Source organism: Mustela putorius, unplaced genomic scaffold, assembly GCF_011764305.1.
Source record: "Mustela putorius furo isolate JIRA1106 unplaced genomic scaffold, ASM1176430v1.1 tig00000589_pilon_pilon_pilon, whole genome shotgun sequence".
NCBI classification, from domain to species: Eukaryota; Metazoa; Chordata; class Mammalia; order Carnivora; family Mustelidae; genus Mustela; species Mustela putorius.
In genome coordinates, this window is record NW_025421425.1 from 11,528,877 (window position 1) to 11,541,406 (window position 12,530).

The following is a 12,530-nucleotide window of genomic DNA, read 5'->3' on the forward strand; positions in this document are numbered from 1 at the left end:
ATTCTGGGCTGCATGTTTTTCTCGTTTAGTGCTCTGAAAATATCATGCCAGCTCTTTCTGGCCTGCCAGGTCTCTGTGGACAAGTCAGCTGCCAATCTAATATTTTTACCATTGTATGTTACAGACTTCTTTTCCCAGGCTGCTTTCAGGATTTTCTCTTTGTCACTGAGACTTGTAAATTTTACTATTAGGTGACGGGGTGTGGGCCTATTCTTATTGATTTTGAGGGGTGTTCTCTGAACCTCCTGAATTTTGATGCTCGTTCCCTTTGCCATATTGGGGAAATTCTCCCCAATAATTCTCTCCAGTATACCTTCTGCTCCCCTCTCTCTTTCTTCTTCTTCTGGAATCCCAATTATTCTAATGTTGTTTCGTCTTATGGTGTCACTTATCTCTCGAATTCTCCCCTCGTGGTCCAGTAGCTGTTTGTCCCTCTTTTGCTCAGCTTCTTCATTCTCTGTCATTTGGTCTTCTATATCACTAATTCTTTCTTCTGCCTCATTTATCCTAGCAGTGAGAGCCTCCATTTTTGATTGCACCTCATTAATAGCTTTTTTGATTTCAACTTGGTTAGATTTTAGTTCTTTTATTTCTCCAGAAAGGGCTTTTATATCTCTCGAGAGGGTTTCTCTAATATCTTCCATGCCTTTTTCGAGCCGGGCTAGAACCTTGAGAATTGTCATTCTGAACTCTAGATCTGCCATATTACCAATGTCTGTATTGATTAGGTCCCTAGCCTTCGGTACTGCCTCTTGTTCTTTTTTTGTGTTGAATTTTTCCGTCTTGTCATTTTGTCCAGAGAAGAGTATATGAAGGGGCAAGTAAAATACTAAAAGCGTGGCAACAACCCCAGGAATATATGCTTTAACCAAATTAGAAGAGATTCAAAATCGTGAGGGGGGAGAAAGGGGATAAAAAGAGGTTCAAAAAGGAAGAAAGAAAAAAAAAGAAAAAAAGAAAAGAAAAGAATTTTAAAAAGAGAACACCTAAGAAAATTTTAAAAAGAAAAAATATATATATTAGATAAACTAGTAAAAAATCGTTAAAAAAGAAAAAGGTAACAGGTAAAAAAAAAATTTTACCCCAAGGCAAGAAAAAAAAAAACAAAAAATGAAAAAGAAAAAAATTAAATTAACTGCAAGACTAAAAAAAATCACAGGGAAAAATCCATGAGTTCCGTGCTTGGCTTTCTCCTCCTCTGGAATTCTGCTGCTCTCCTTGGTATTGAAACCCCACTCCTTGGTAGGTGAACTTGGTCTCGGCTGGATTTCTTGTTGATCTTCTGGGGGAGGGGCCTGTTATAGTGATTCTCAAGTGTCTTTGCCCCAGGCGGTATTACACCGCCCTTACCCGGGGCCGGGGTGAGTAATCCGCTTGGGTTTGCTTTCAGGAGCTTTTGTTCCCTGAGCGCTTTCCGTAGAGTTCCGGAGGACGGGAATACAAATGGCAGCCTCCTGGTCTCCGGCCCGGAGGAGCCAAGAGCCCAGGGCCGCACTCCTCAGTGCGCCCTCAGAGAACAGTGCCCAGTTACTCCCGTCTGCCTGACCTCCAGCCACGCTCCGAGCTCACTGAGCCTGCAACCGGTTCAAGGTCACCCCGAGCTGCGAGCTTACTGTGGGCTCTGTCTCTGTAGCTGGCTTTCCGTTCCAATACCCGCAAGCTCTGCGACACTCAGACACCCCCGATCCTTCTGTGACCCTGTGGGACCTGAGGCCACGCTGACCCCGCGTGGGCTTCGCCCCGGTTTAGCCTCTGGAGCGATGTCCCTCAGCGGAACAGACTTTTAAAAGTCCTGATTTTGTGCTCCGTTGCTCCGCCGCTTGCCGGGAGCCGGCCCCTCCTCCCAGGGGATTCACTTCTCCGCTGGTCCTACCTTTCAGAAAGTGGTTGTTTTTCTGTTTCCAGAATTGCTGTTCTTCTCTTCGATCTGCCGATGGATTTTCAGGTGTTTGCAATCTTTAGATAAGCTATCTAGCTGATCTCTGGCTAGCTGAAGTAGTCTCAGCCTGCTACTTCTCCGCCATCTTGACTCCTCCGAGAGGGAGAGAGATAAAGTTTTTATGCTTAGTCTAAGAAATACTCAAATCTGTCAGGATTTTTGGCTGCTGACAATAGAAGGTAACTATGATAGGATTAAATTTTTAAAATGAAACAAAAAGAAAATTTGACTGGAAGCTCCATTTTAAGCCTCTTAAACATTTTATTAATTTCAATGACTTTTTATTTTGCATAGGTAAACAGAATAGTGGTTTCCAATAATGTACGCATCCTAACCTCTGGAATCCATAACTATGTTACCATATATTCAAAACTGTTTTTTGCAGAAATGATTCAGTTAAAAACAATTCATATAAGGCAATCATCCTGGATAATCTGATTAGGTCAATGTAACAAGGGTCTTTAAAACATAGGAAAGAGAGGCAAGAAAGTTAGAGAAGAGATGTGATAGTGGTAGGAAGGATCAGGGACATGAGATTGTTGGGTTTGAAATACAAATGAATCACAAGCCAAGGAACATAGGCAGCCTCCAGAACTGGAAAAGGGAAGAAATGCATTATCCCCTCGAGCCTACGGAAGGATGCAGCCCTGCTGACATCTTGATTTTCGTCCCATAAGACCATTTAGGTTTTTGAATTTCTGACCACCAGAACTGTAAGATAATTTTTTGTAGTTTAAGCTAGTATGATTTTGGTATATGAGCAAGTAGGAAACTAAAAACCAGGATATGCTATTCTATCTTCTTTTCCTTTTTGCTCTCAGAGAATTATCATATATCATTATGTATGTAAATAAAGTGTAATTGACTATTGACATCATGATGGATTTTTATTTTCTAATATTTCCGAAGGTGTGATATTATTTTCAGTGAGCATGGAGATTTTATATAATCAGGAATATATAATAAATGTGTAAACAGAAAACATTTAATAATGACTTTCCAATATATCATTTCAAAATGAGATAAGGTGAAAGAGAAAAGTTAGGAAATATTTCAGCTGAAGTATGCTATACGTGTGTGTGTGTGTGTCTGAAGTATATATATATTTTTCTTGCCTGCATACTTGCATATATATGCATATAATATATTTATTATTTTATTAATATTATTAATAATATTAAACAATATTATTTATCATATTCATATATACAAGTTAAATTATATAACCATAAAATAAATGCTCATATATTATTAATATATTATATATTTATTATTTCATAAACATTTCTATATATTTCCATATATATGGAAATAATGAAAATTTATGTAGAATAAATGAAATGTTTATCCAAGGACTTTAACCCTAATATAATCAGCATTGAAGATTTATTGAAACTATTTTTTTTTTATTTTGAAGTTTTGGAGTATCTAAATTTACTAAATAAAATAAGAACACTTAATGGAAGTTGACACATAATTTACTAAATTGAGCGATTTAATTCAGTCTTTTTATTTACTGGACTTAACATTTAAAATGTATTGAATATACTAATGTATTGAATATACTAATATACTAATACTAATGTAATTGAATATAGCAAAATATATTTTTAATTATTTTAAAACTGGCTTAATTTAATGTCTGTAGAAAGAAAAATCAATCAAAAATCATAGAGTAAGTGAAAAATTATAATGATGTATAATGTAGATTTTTTACAATAATCTACTAAAGAAGGACATAAAGAAGAGAAAATTTTTACTTGACTTAATAAATTAAAAATAAAATTTATTGCAGTGCCTGACAAACTTCACATTTTATAATTACTTTGAAGATAGTTTTTACTTCATGAGGTTCTTGAAATGAGAAGTATAGAGTATAAAACAATTTGCTCCATCTGACCTCTTTAATCACATCATTTGTTTTATAAGTATTAAAATTTCTCAGTGGCCTTGAATACTGTCATTAGGGTGGTAGTTCGATTCCTTTTCTGCCTTTTACTGTCAGAAAATCATTATAAATTGATAAAGTGATAATAAGAGTTTTATGATTCTATAAGAAAAAAGAAGTGCTTAGCTCTTAGTGTCTGTCTCGAGAGAAACCTATAAAGTACCTTTAAAGTAGTAATTTTAGTCAATTATTGTACATTTTAGCAACTCTATTGAATTTGCTTTTACAAATGAAAGTGGTTGTTTTTTTTTTTAATTCCCAAACTGGAAAGTATCCAAATGAGTAAAGAACAAGTTTGATATCCATGAATATATGCAGACATATTCATCTTACTCAGTCATTTAGCATGTATATTAATGATACATTTAAATGTATTTATGAAACGTATAACTTATACCATATAAAGACAATGATTTATTTCACTACTTGGAAAAATGTAAATATATGATGCACTGTAGATGTATTTACATTTTATAACATTTTACATAGATAGGATCACATGTTAGCTTCTTTGACTCAGCATAATTATTTAAAAAATCCTCCCTGCTGTGGCATAGGTACAGTAGATCATTCCATCTTATTGCTGGGTAGCATCCCATTGTATGATTGTATAACAGTTTGTGTACCAATTCACCCGTTGGTAGACATTTCGTTTCTTTCTAGTTTGAGACTGTTCTGAATGAAGCTACTATGAACATTCATGTGTGCCAGGAATGGCCAGCAATCCCCCTACCCGTTGATAAAAAATTATTCCAAACTTTGCTATGAAACAGAGAAGAAGGCAAAGGGGTCAACGCTCAGAGGCAAAGACCCTTTGCTCTTCCTTGCTCACGCTTTTATTCCTTATCACTGTTTCTCAAGCATGTGACAAGGGGTCTTCCTGGAACTGGGAGGATCTGTTTACCAGAAAGATATGATATGCTAATCTGTGTGTTCAATGAATTCTGCTAAATATAGACTAAGGGACAATGCTTGTATCTCTTAGGTCACTGGGGAGCTGTTTGGGCTAAGTAAGCTTCAGGGAAGGCAAACCCCCAACCCCACATTCCTAGGGCAGAGAGGTCCACAGGCCTTGGCCTTCCAAAGGCCTACCTCCGAAACCTCTCCCTGCCCCCAGTGGCCTCCCTGTTACATTTTAGCAAGCCAGGTGTTATGGCTGATTTCATGCTCTACATTTACTCCAACACATGTGCAGACTTGTGTATGAACAGAATAGTAAAATGACTGGTAGAATGGCCAGTGTATATGCTTAGTTACAAAAATATTGAAAGGTCTCCACAGCCAATATATCATTTTACATTCTTACCTGCAATGTACATGTACTGTGGTGATTCCACTTTCTGGCCTCATTATCACTCTTTACTTTCAGACATTCTGATGGGTGCATAGTGTATCACACTGTAATGTGGTTGAAATGTAAGGCATTTCTCTGATTACAAAAGATGTTTAGCACTTTTATATGTGTTTATTGGCTATTCATATTAACATATATATTCTTTTATGAAATTTCATGCCAAATTTGACCCACTTTTTTTTTAATTGTTGAGCTTTTATTGAAATGTTAGCATATCTATGCTGTATAAAAATCTGTTGCCAAATATAAAAACTAGGGATATTTTCTTCCACTTCTGACCTATTTTTGTCTTAAGAACTGCCTTTCAAACAGTCAATGTGTTACATTTTTATATCAATCTTTCCTTTTTATTTTTTCACTTTTGCATCTGAAGACGTATGTTTTTACTCCAAGGACACACAGATTTTCTCCTATCTATTTCCACCCTCCCCATAAATCTTACAATTTAACCATTTTATATTTAGAAGTGTATGTCTTGCAAATTTTCATATATGGAATAACATAAGCGAAGGTTGATATTTTTTCCCTAATTGTTATCACATTTTTCCAGAACTTTTAGTTAAAAGACTATCTTTCTCTTCCTCAATTTCCTTTGGAATAATACTTCAAAAGTTAACTCAACAAAAAAATTAAAAATAAGGAATAAAAATGAAAAGTCAACATATTATATACATGTAAGTCTTTTTTTCTGGATTCTATTCTCTTGCATTGATCTGAATGTATCTCTTTATGCCAATATCATGCTGTCTTCATTAAAGTGGCTTTACAGAATGCCTTGAAATCAGTGTGACTCTTTTAGCTGTATTATTATTACTATTGTTATTCTTTTAATCTTTAGAGTTTCTTTTCTTTTTGGTTGTTTAAATATTCCATTCATTTATTTGACAGAAAGTGAGAGGGGTCACAGGTAGGCAGAGAGGCAGGCAGAGAGAGAAAGGGAAGGACCCTCCCCACCAAGCAGAAAGCCCCATGCAGAGCTTGAGCCAAAGGCAGAGACCTAACCCACTGAGCCACCCAGGTGCTCCTATATTATTATTTTTTAATATAAAATTGTTTTGATCATTTTAGGTCACTTGGATTTCCATAAATATTTTAGAATAAAATGGTTTCTATAAATATCTTTATGGAATTTTGCTAAATTTGGGAATCTTTATATTTGTTTCCTAATACTGTTGCAGTAACCACAAACTACATGGTTTAAAATAACAGAAATATATTCTTTCACAGTTCTGGAGTCTGCAAATCCAAAATGAAGACATCAGCATGGTCCTAACCCTTCTGAAGGCTCTATGGAAGAATCATTTTGCTTCATTCTATCTTCTTGTTGTCACTGGAAATCCTGTGACTTTTTTTGGCCAGTAGAAGCATCACTCTAATCTTTGCCTCTAATTTTATGTGTCATTATTCCTGTGAATTTGTGTCTCTGTGCTAAATTTTTATTTTTTATAAATCCACAATTCATATAGGATTTATGGCCTGCTATAACTCAGTATGAATACATCTACAAAGACCTTATTTGCAAGAAACTTCACATTATTCACTTACTTGCAGGTAACTTCACATTCAAAAGTTCTGGGTGAACATGAATGTGGGGGGAAGACTATTCTACAGCTGGTACAGTCCCCAAAGTTTCCCTTCTGATGCCAATAAGAGATGATGGTCTGAGATTATTCTCAGTTTCAACTCATAGGTAGTCTATTACAACAAAAAGATACAGGTAAAAATCACAGAGGGAAGAAGCACATAGGGCAAAAGCCAGGAGATACCAAGGTACAGAGCTTCCAGTTGTATTCTCTCCATGATGTCTTGCATAGAACCATTAATTTTTCCAAACAATAATGTGTGGCAATATGAGTGGAGTATGCCAACCTGAGAAGCTCAACTCAGCCTTAGTGTCAAGAGTTGGAAATGGTTGCTCATTCAAGTAGATGACCTTGGTCTCCAGACACTTCAGAGGTCAAATTAACACCATGTGGCTCAGTGTTCCACCACAAATCACATTGTTAGCAGAGATTATGCCGAGAAGCCATGGGATTCCAGTTAAACAAAGATACTCTTATCAGGTAGGAAGTAACAAAGGTTTAGACATTACCTCACAGGAACTGAGACTAAAAGTCAAGCATCTTTTTGGACAAGGATAGTCCTCTACTAGACAAATTTTGATTTGTGTTGATTGACCTTTAGGTCAATTTGGAAGGTCATGATTTCTAAACAATATTGATTCTTCCAATCCATGATCATAGTGTATGTTTTTATTTATTTAGATCTTAAATTATAGCAGCCATGTTTTATAATTTTTAATGTACAAGTGTTGCACATATTTTATTAAGTGTACCACTTAGTTTTTATTGGAATGGAATTATAAATAGAATTATATTTTATTGCCTTTTCCATATGTAGTATTTAGAAATAAAATTTCTTTACTAACCAATTTATTCAATTATTTTTTTTTATATTTAAACTTTCAAATTTGCATTCTGTCACCTTGATAAAGTAAATTTTTTTTGTTTCATGTTGTTTTGAACCTCAAATCTATGAGGATTTTTAAGTATGTTGAAAATATCATTTTTTCTGCTTTGATTTTTTTTCAAATGGATATGTTTTAACTGGATCACAGACTACATCAATTCAAAGATTGAGAATATAAACTATCTGTTACTTACATATTACTTTTTTTTTTTAAGACTTCATTTTTTTATTTGAGAGAGAGCAAGCATGAGCCAGGGAGAAGTGCAGACAGAGAGAGAAACAAACTCCCAACTGAGCAGGGAGCCCAATGTGGGGCTCAATTCCAGGACCCTGGGATCATGACCTGAGCTGAAGGCAGACATTTAACGAACTGAACCACCTAGGTCCCCTGCTACTTGTATTTTAATAAATTTCTCAGTTAGGAGGAAAAAAATATCTTAAAATATTTTCTTACAGAATTAAAACCCTGCCTCTATCACTTTTTTTTTTTTTAACCCTAATCAATGTTTTTCAATTTGTTGTTCTGAAGCCCTAGGTATCAGACTTATCTTGTTAGTTATTTAAAAATCTAGGTTTACAAGGTAATCCTAATAGCAGAATTGTAATTAGAAGTTGTGAAAAAAAAAATCAGCACTCTAAAAACTGTCCGAGTGAATCTAACTCAAACTCAACCTTTAGAGGTATAGATAGAGGTCATCCAAATTTTCTGTGAAATCATGCTATCACACAGCAACACAGTAGCTTATTCCTACATAGAACTGCTTCCAGAAATATGTTCTATGGCTGTGTAATTTAATTAATTGAGCAATATTATAACTTTACATAAAAATCTTAATTGTGCTTATTATAAGAAGGTTATTGAATATATCATGCAAAATCACTAAGGATTTTCTTTACTACAGAAGTAACCAGAGAGGTGCCTGGGTGGCTCAGTGGGTTGAGCCGCTGCCTTCGGCTCAGGTCATGAACTCGGAGTCCTGGGATCGAGCCCTGTATCGGGCTCTCTGCTCAGCAGGGAGCCTGCTTCTTCCTCTCTCTCTGCCTGCCTCTCTGCCTGCTTGTGATCTCTCTCAAATAAATAAATAAAATCTTTAAAAAAAATAAATAAAGAAAGAAAGAAAGAAAGAAGTAACCAGAATTAACTCTTTCAGATGTCAATAAGATACAATTTTTACTTTTCCAAAAAGTGTTTAAAAAATATATTTTATTTAATTTACTTATACATACAACTGAAATTACTCTGTTAAGATAAATTAATCCCAAAAATTGTCACCAAAATAAAGTTTCATAAATCAAATAAAAAAAAATGGAGAGAGTTTATGGAAAAGAGAAATGTGTAAGAATTTGTTTTATTTTTCCCTCCCTCGGCAAACTGATTTGCTGAAAACTATCAAGAAGAGCAGTTTTCCCTGGAGCAAACTGACTCAGTTATAAGGGAAAGTAATTTCAGTTATTTATAGGTTTCTAGAGAAACCTTGTGAATTCAATACTGTCTTGTTTATCTCTGGGCAATGGTGTTGTTTTTCCTTCTGCTAGCATTTCCACCTTACTTAAGTCAGAATTGCACTATTTCCTTATGATTCCTCAGTGTACTGGTATATTAATTTTATGAACAAGTTATGAATTTTGAAACTTGTTCATAAAACTAACATCCTAGTTACAAGTTTTGAAAGTTGTAGCTGAACCCAATTCTCATTGTGCTTTGCTTGCCAGAAATCTATAAGCTAATTTTGCTATCCAAATTTAAAAACTGTGCCAAATTTCATTGCAAAGATTTCTATGTTCAGGCTCTTGCTGGTTTAATAGGACTCTGCTGCTTCTATCCTTACAATCTCTAATGTTTCAATATTATATGCATTTTTTTAATCTATCCCAAATCCTTTTGGAAATATGGGGAATTTTTTTAACATTTGGCTTGGTAACTCAAAACTTATCATTAGTATTGATATTTCCTTGGTGCCTGGGTGGCTCAGTGGGTTAAGACTCTGCTTTCGGCTCAGGTCATGATCCCAGTGTCCTGGGATCAAGGCCTGAGTTGGGCTCTCCGCTCAGCAGGGAGCCTGCTTCCCCATCTCTCTCTGTCTGCCTCTCTGCCTACTTGTGAATAATATGAAATAAAAATCTTTTAAAAAAAAATTTATCTTTCCTCTCTATTGTCTTTTTCCTTCAGCTAGGCCCAATCCATGACAGTAAATATCTTGGCCATATGTGCTTCTTCTGAGTACTGATATAACTGAGATAAACATATCTATAAATTCTTTTTTTTAAAAGATTTTATTTATTATTTGACACAGATCGTGACCTGAGCAGAAGGCATACACTTAATGACTGAGCCATCCAGGTGCCCCTATAAAGAATATATATATTCTTAAATATATATATTCTTTATATATATATATATATATATATATATATATATATATAAAATTGAAATAGAGAAACATAGGAACTATTAAAATGGAGGTCATTTTTATAGAGGAGACATTCTGAAATTTTGCAATATACCCTCCAAGCAACAATTTTGAAATTTTCATAATAATTCCTTAGTGCTATTCACTTATTTCAAGCTCAATTTTAAGCAAAAGCTTTGATTAAAATTTCTCCAGCTTAGTCTGAAATCCAATATGTAATCAAAATTCATCCCTAAGGCCTACAATTTGCTTTGGAGATCATGAGAGCTTGCCAAAATATTCTTATAAGTCTTCTCATGCACTAGTCATAGATAATTCAATTCAAAGAATAACGCATCTCTTTTTTTAATGTTTGGTTCCAAAATATCTCCCTGCAGATTTCAGCAATCATTTCCTCCCGTCCCCCTCTCTCTCACAGTACCTGAAAGAGGAAAGGAAATATACATAGAAACCATTCTTTTGCTGACAGAATAAGACTATTAGTAATTTTGACTCCTTAGTAAAAAGACATGATTACGTGCTTTAGTGTTTACTTCACTCCAAAAGAAAGAACTCCCCACCACCCCCTCCAAACTGAAAATATTTTATGTGCCCAAGTCTCTCTCTGGTTAAACTATATTTCTGTTAGGAAAAAGAAGACAATCAGATCCAACTGTATTTAAGGGAATGAGATCTATAAATTCATTTCTGATCTGTGAATCGTACATATATATGCCTATAGATGTCCAAAAGCTTAGATAGAATGTCTTATAGATGCTTTTTGAGAATCTCCTGATAAATTTACTGCTTTGTGAGGTTACCCATTCTTGTTTGGATTCAAAGACCAATTGGATATTTCTATTTTTACATGCACAACCGGGTCCAAAAATGGCTAATAAGGCAGGATTATTATTTACAATATATTTCAAAGAAAGCTTGTCAAACTAGTCATGAAATGGAGTGAAGCATATTATTTCATTTGGATTTTCAGATGGAATTTGAATTATTCACTTACTCATGCTCTGGTCTTACTAAATATATTAGCTGCATTTATTTTGAAAGAAACAATAGGCATGCACATTTGCACTTCATTTTTCTTATGGTGCCATTTTTTTCTACATTAATTTGATGTGATCTTAGTCATATATAAAGTTTAGTTTATCAATTTGGGAAAAAGTTAAATGCTTAATTTTTGGTTATCAGTTTTTAATTTCATCCCCAGCGAAGTTATTAAAATGCATATATTTTTAATAGCTTTAGAGAAATGAGACAGCTTCCACAATAATGCAATGTTAATGGTAGATAAATGATAAATGCCTTCCCAAATTCTTTCATGAACAAATGTTTCTCTTTCTTAATATCTTGCAAAATTGAGCCAAACGTAGATCTATTCATTCTGTCTTTATTTACTAGACAGCACAAATATATTTATGTATGAATGTAAATATACAAATACATATATATATACACACAAATATGCATTCATACATATGCTATATAATATACACATACACATACCAATAAAAGCCAAATTATTAAAACATTCAAGTTGAATTAATTGGGTAGAAATTTGACTAGAATTTTTCATGATTATATCATTGTTCATTTTATTAAGTGATTATATTCTGTGTTAGAATACCTTCTTTTCTTAAGCCAATAAAATTACATGAAGCTACATGCAAGGGTTGTAACTTATCAAATAAGATCGTCTTTTGATTGTGGATATTTGAGGTGCAGACCAGGTAGTACTAATGTCTTTCAAATCTTTAACTATTTTCCTTCTCATGTTAATTATTCCTAAATTGAAGTCAAATTTTAAAATGCTATCTGTTATCTGGTAAAGTATGTATTTCATTAAAAAATAGTATTTAGATTTGTATTTGTACACTATATACAGATTATTTTTCTTACTATCATTATTTGGAAATATAAAATATGTTTTTTAGATACATAGCCCACTAATCTTTCTAGAACACAATTCATGGTGCAGTGTAACTGTAAAGATAATTTCATAACTTACATATTATTAATTTGACAAGTTAACATTTATGACAAAACAAGAAAAATTAATATTTTAAAGAATAGGTACATTGTGTAAATGCTTAAATGTCAACTGCATTAGTCTGTGAGGGAAGCCATAACAAAATGTCACAGACTTAAAAAACAGAAGTGTATTTCCTCACAATTCTGGAGGCTGGAAGTCCAAGATCAAGGTGTCAGTAAGACTGATTTCTTCTGAGACCTTTCTCCATGGTTTTCAGATAGCCCTATTCTTCCTATGTCTTTTCATGGTTCTCCCAGTATCTGTCCCATGTTTTAATTTCTCCTTCCTTTTTTATTTTTTTTAAGATTTTATTTATTTATTTGACAGAGAGACAGAAATCACAAGTAGACAGAGAAGCAGACAGAGAGAGGAGGGGAAGCAGGCTC